The sequence below is a fragment of the Oryctolagus cuniculus genome, chromosome 10, assembly GCF_051225735.1.
Source record: "Oryctolagus cuniculus isolate XC-2025 breed Fujian yellow rabbit chromosome 10, ASM5122573v1, whole genome shotgun sequence".
In the NCBI taxonomy this organism is placed as follows: domain Eukaryota; kingdom Metazoa; phylum Chordata; class Mammalia; order Lagomorpha; family Leporidae; genus Oryctolagus; species Oryctolagus cuniculus.
Genome location: NC_142876.1, coordinates 113,873,242 through 113,879,254, shown reverse-complemented (window position 1 = coordinate 113,879,254; position 6,013 = coordinate 113,873,242). Strand labels below are relative to the sequence as shown.

Below are 6,013 nucleotides of genomic sequence, written 5' to 3'. Positions count from 1 at the left end.
GAGGGCGGCTGCCTCGTCCCTGACAGGCTTGGGTTCCTGCAGTGAGTCCTCCGCACCCCAGCTCACCCCAGGGCGGGACTGGGTCAGAAAACCCAACATGAGGCGGCACACCTGTCCCCGGGCCCCGACCTTGAGCCCAGCTGTGGTCACAGGCAGGCACTGGTCAGCATTTGGCCAGAGCCGAGTGACTCTGGGACTCAGGACTGCAGGCAGAGACAGAGCTGGACGTGGGTAAGCACTGGGCACTCTTACTCTGAGGCCTCTGTTTCTGTTAAGTAGAGGGGGTGGCTTGTGGGTCCCCATGCTCCCAGGCAACACAGCCTGGCCATCGCCACTCCAGAGCTGTGTCCACAGGGTTGGGGCACCAGCCTAGCATGTGGGCAGTTGTCCAGCAGGTGCCTGGGTTCAGGGCCAGGCTCAAGGCTTACGAAGACCTAGTCTGAAGGATGGCCAGGGATGTGGTCTCTGTGGCTCTGAACCTGCTTGTGGGCTCCCGCAGTACAGACCACAGGGAGGGTGCAGCTTATGGCCCTGCCCCCGGGTCTGTGCTGGCAGGAGTGGGGCCTGGGGCAGGAAGCAGACTTGGAGGCTGTTCCCACAGATGCAGGGAGAGAGGCCCTGTGGCTGGAGGGTGGGCTCCGGTGACCTGGAGGGATGGAGCCATCTTGGGCTGTCTCTGGCATGACTCAGCAGCCCACCTTAGCATGGGGATAAGGGCTTCTGCCTCCATGTTGTGCTAGAACCTGGAGAATAAGTAGGAGCAGAGTGGTGGAGAGATGGCCAGGGTCTGGCTGACAGAGGAGGGGTGAGGTGGGGCGCATGAACCTCAGGAGGCCAGGGCACGGTGGGGAGGGTGGGCGGTGGGGGACCCTGAGTGGTGTGGGGGTCCCAGGTGCCTCGAGCCCCAGGTGCACACTCACAGCACTGAGCATCTCTCAGGAAGGTCACTCGGACTCGGTCAGTTCCAGGGTGATGTCCTGGGCAGAGCTGATGTGGGATATAGGTGTCTCAGCCCTGGGCAGCCTGGCCCTGCTCAGGACAGCCACCCCACAACCGCTGTGGGGGGCTGCCACACACCCACGAAGGTGGACCTCTGACAGGCCTGGAGCCCCCACTGGCAGCAAGAGCCCCTGCCTGGCCCTGGGCTCCCTGTGCTCATGGTCACCAGCCCCTCCCTTCCCGTCTCCGTTCCCTGGGCTGAGAGGATGAAGCTGGTCCTTCCCTGCCCCACTAGGGAGGTCGCGGTGCCTGTTGTGGTCCTGTCCTCACCTCTCCGCCTCCCTTGCTTTCCAGTGAGCAGAAGTTGCCCCAAGACAGCACCCCGGGGGTAAAGGGGCACCACAGATGGCTGCAATGGCCGGAGCTGTGCTGACCTGAAGCCAGGAGACAGGAGCTTCATCCGTTTCTCCCACGCGGATGCAGGAGCCCAAGGGCTTGGGGCATCGTCCACAGCTTTCCCAGACCACAGCAGAGAGCTGGATCAGAAGTGGAGCAGCTGGGAGTTGAAATGATCTCCATATGAGATGCTGGCACTGCAGACAGCTGCTTTAGCCGCTACACCACAGCGCCAGCCCATGCTCCACTTCTAATCCAGATTCCTGCTAATGTGCCTGGGAAAGCAGCAGATGGCCAAGTCCCTGGGCCCCTGCACCCATGTGGGAGACCTGGAAGAAGCTCCTGGCTCTGGAAGAGCCCACCTCTGGCAGCTGTGGCCATTTGGGGAGTGAACCAGCAGATGGAAGACCGCTCTCTCTCTCTACCTCTGCCTCTCTGTAACTCTGCCTTTCAAATAAATAAAATACATCTTGAAAGAAAAAAATAGGTCATCTGTGTCAAGCTGTCATCAAGGGGGCTGAGAGCATCTAACAAGTGGTGGGTGATCAGAGGAAGCACAGCCATCCACGTGGGAAACGGCAGACACACTGCTCTGGGTTTCTCATGTCATTTTCCATCTGGATGATTCTGGAACTCGAAACTCCCCCAATACATCGGAACTCATCAGAGCTTACAAATGTGGAATCCATAGTTTTGTCTATGGGGAAAATCATTGTGGACAAGGTTAAAAACCAAAGGGCATGAAGACGCAAACCAGGTGTGTCAGGGCACGCAGCCTGCTAATCACAGTATGCCTTCTCCCGGAGGTCTGCTGCCCGCTGATGGGGTGACACCTCCCAATGCCCAGGCCTACCTTAAAGCTGGTAGGGCATCAGTCCACAAACTGGATGGTGAGCTTGGTCTTGATGGTGGCGATGGCCGCATTGACGTCCATCGGGACCATGTCACCCCTGTACAGCATGCAGCAGGCCATGTACTTGCCATGGCAAGGGTCACACTTCACCATCTGATTGGCCGGCTCGAAGCAGGCATTGGTGATCTTGGCCATGGACAGCTGCTCGTGGTAGGCCTTCTCCGCCAAGATGACCGGGGCGTAGGTGGCCAGCGGGAAGTGGATGCGGGGGTACAGCACCAGGCTGGTCTGGAACTCTGTCAAGTCCACGTTCAGGGCCCCATTGAATCGCAGGGAGGCCGTGATGGACGACACGATCTGCCTGATCAGACGGTTGAGGTTGTACTTGGGACGCTCGATGTCCAGGTTGCACCGACAGATGTCGTAGATGGCTTCGTTGTCCACCATGAAGGCACAGTCGGAATGTTCCAGGGTCATGTGGGTGGTCAGGATGGAGTTGTACGGCTCCACCACGGCTGTGGAAACCTGCGGCGCTGGGTGGATGGCAAACTCCAGCTTGGACTTCTTGCCATAGTGCACCGACAGCTGCTCCATGAGCAGAGATGCGAACCCGGAGCCGGTGCCACCCCCAAAGCTGTGGAAGATGAAGAAGCCCTGCAGCCCCGTACACAGGTCCGCCTGCGAGAAACCACACAGCATGAGCCGGGTCCGGGCAGGCCGTGCCACCCACCTGCCCCCCACCAGGCTCACTTCTCTCGGCCTCTGCAAGTTAACACAGACTCAGACCTTCTGCGGTGAACACGTGTTAGAGCAGAAGCAAAGAAGCACACGATAAGACCCACAGTGAGTCGCACACGCACCCTCCGCAGAGGCCTCTGCAGACCAGGTCAGGCTCCTGATCCTGGCCTGAGTGCTGGGGAGCCACCTCCTCTGCCAACCCAAGGCTGTGCGGGACGAGGGCGCCCCTTACCAGTTTGCGGATGCGGTCCAGCACCAGGTCCACGATCTCCTTGCCGATGGTGTAATGGCCCCTGACGTAATTGTTGGCCGTGTCTTCCTTCCCGGTGATCAGCTGCTCTGGGTGGAACAGCTGCCTGTACGTGCCCGTGCGCACTTTGTCTGCAGAGAGACCAGGGAGGCCGGGGCCTGCTGTACTCACCGAGACGGCGCGGCCGGCCCTGCTCAGTTCCACAAAGCACACGCTGTGCGCTGTAGCCCCCACGGGCGCAAGTGTCTCAGAAAACGTCTGTGATGCAAAACCACCCTTGCACTTCGTGGATCTCAGCGGGTGAGGTCAACTCACCGAAGGAATCCCAGAGTTCCCTGCTGCGGTGAAGGGAGAGCAGCTCTCACCCCTCACACGGGGACCGATTTGTTTCAAGGAATAATTTAAAACTGGGCAGTGCCTAGGTCAGTGTGGCTTTGGCTGGGCAGTCCTGTCGGGGTTGCCCAGGTGCTCTGGGCCTCCCAGGCTGACACTGTTGTTCCCTGGCACACCCATCTCTCTGCAGCTCTCCTTCACACGACCTTGTGCTCTAAGCTGGGAGAACCACACGAATGCTCTACGCTGACCTTGTCATGTGGGAGATGCACCAGCACACAGAGCACGGCGGCAGGGAGGGAACCAGCACACACGGGGTCTGCAGAAGCCACCCGACCAAGGCTGAGGCAGCCCCTGGCACATCTCTCCGCAGCCCACCGTGTGCCGGCAGAGCAGCTGTGGGTCAGGGGTTGCCGAGTCGCACAGTCAGACTGTGCATCGTGAACCTTTCGGTTCTCACTCGACAACAGCATGGGCTCCTACAGCTGTTCTCTCTGCAGGGGAGCCCACACCGGGCATCCCACCCTCTGGTACCCGAGCACCTACCGACCACTGTGGGCTCCAGGTACACAAACACGGCTCTGGGCATGTGCTTGCCCACCCCCGTCTCACTGAAGAACGTGTTGAACGAGTCATCACCGCCACCGATGGTTTTGTCACTTGGCATCTGACCGTCGGGCTGAATGCCATGTTCAAGGCAGTACAACTCCCAGCAGGTGTTGCCGATCTGGACGCCCACCTGCCCCACATAGATAGATACACACTCGCGCTGGGAACCAGAACATAAATGTGAAACTCGCTCATTGTCAGGTAAACTGCAGCTACAGGGCATGTGAAACACTTTCATAGTGTATAACGCTTCAGTTACTAGGGCTTTTTCAACTTTCATTTTCTACAATGGTTAGGTCACCCTTGTATCCTTGCTCACCCTACCTATTAAGTGCCACAGTTAGCCCTAGAACCTAAATGTTTTCCATCACACAAAAATTACATTATTTTAAAAGTTGGTGGCCAATGAATTCCCGGGGCCAGCACTGTGGCATAGCAGGTAAAGCCGCTGCCTGCAACATCATCTCCCATCCCAGCTGCTCCATTTCCGATTCTGCTCCTTGCTAACAGCCTGGGAAAAGCAGTGGAAGATGACCCAAGTTTGGGCTCCTGTCTCCCTCATAGGAGACCTGGATGAAGCTACTGTCCTGGCTTCAGCCTTGGCTGTTGCAGCCATCTGGGGAAGGAACCAGCAGATGGAAAATCTCCCTCCCTCTCTCTCTTTCTCTCAAATAAACGATCTTTCAAAAAAAAAAAATAGATGAACTCGTTCTTATGGCCAGCCACAGTAATTCTCTGAATACACAGCATTTGTGAACTGTGCCTGATCAAAAGATAATGTGAACTGGGAGAGAAAGAATGGGCAAGGTCCCACGTGGTCACTATGTGTCTGCCACCTGCCCTCCCACATCCAGTCTGCCATTTCAATCCCATTGTGTGCTTCGGGAGGCTGACATATGTGGTCAGCATCAGAGGGAGTCCCTGGCCTCTGGCCTCATACAGGCAGCAGCAGCCGACTAGACAGTGTGGTCAGGGGCCTGGTCCCTGGCTCCCTCCCTGCATACTGGCTGGGACTCACTGAGAACCTTCATCAAAGCCCCAGTCCTCAGCATTTGGCACTCTTCACACAGCTGCCTTCTCAACTGCTAGTAACTACTTCCTCCTCCGACCTCTTCAAGCCCAGGAGCACAACAGCTCCAGGCATGAGGCATGCTGGGACCCAGAACTGTCCTTTGATGCTTTCTTATTTTATGACTCTTAATTAACTTATTTTTATTTATTTGAAAGGCAGAGATGAGAAACATCTTCCATCCACTGGTTCATCCCCCAAAAGCCTCCAATAGCCAGGGCTGGGCCAGGTGGAATCCAGGATCCAGGACCTCCATTTGGATCTCCTCATGCTGGCCAGAAACCCAAGCATCTGGGCATCACCTACAGCTTCCCAGGTGTAGTAGCAGGAAGCTGGATCAGAAGCACAGACCAGCTTGGACTCAAGCCAGGCACTCCAGTGTGGGACATGAATGTCCTAACTGGTATCTTCAGCCCAAGAATAAACGCCTGCCCTCATGGTTTAACCCTATCCATATCTATGCTGCTTAGCTTCTCCTCAAGGCACCCATTTTGAATGGACCATCTGTTTCCTGCCAGGAGCCTGACTGGACATACACTAGCGATTTATTCAATTTTATTTTATTTTTAAAATGCTTTTATTTATTTGAAAGAGAGAAAGTTACACAGAAAGAGGAGAGGCAGAGATAAAGAGAGGTCTTCCATCCACTGGTTCACCCCCCAGATGGCTGCAACGGCCAGAGCTAGGCTGATCCGAAGCCAGGAGCTTCTTCTGGGTCTGGATTTGGGCCATCTTCTGCTGTTTTCCTAGGCCATTGCAGAGAGCTGGATCAGAAGTAGAGCAGCCAGGTCTCGAACTAGCGCCCATACAGGATGTTGGCACTGAA

At 56.5% G+C, this 6,013-nt stretch overlaps 1 pseudogene; it reads right to left on the bottom strand.

Annotated features, from left to right (window-relative positions):
- Positions 1 to 2,059: 2,059 nt before the first annotated feature.
- Positions 2,060 to 4,176, bottom strand: LOC149124431 (tubulin alpha-3 chain-like; annotated as a pseudogene).
- Positions 4,177 to 6,013: the final 1,837 nt, after the last annotated feature.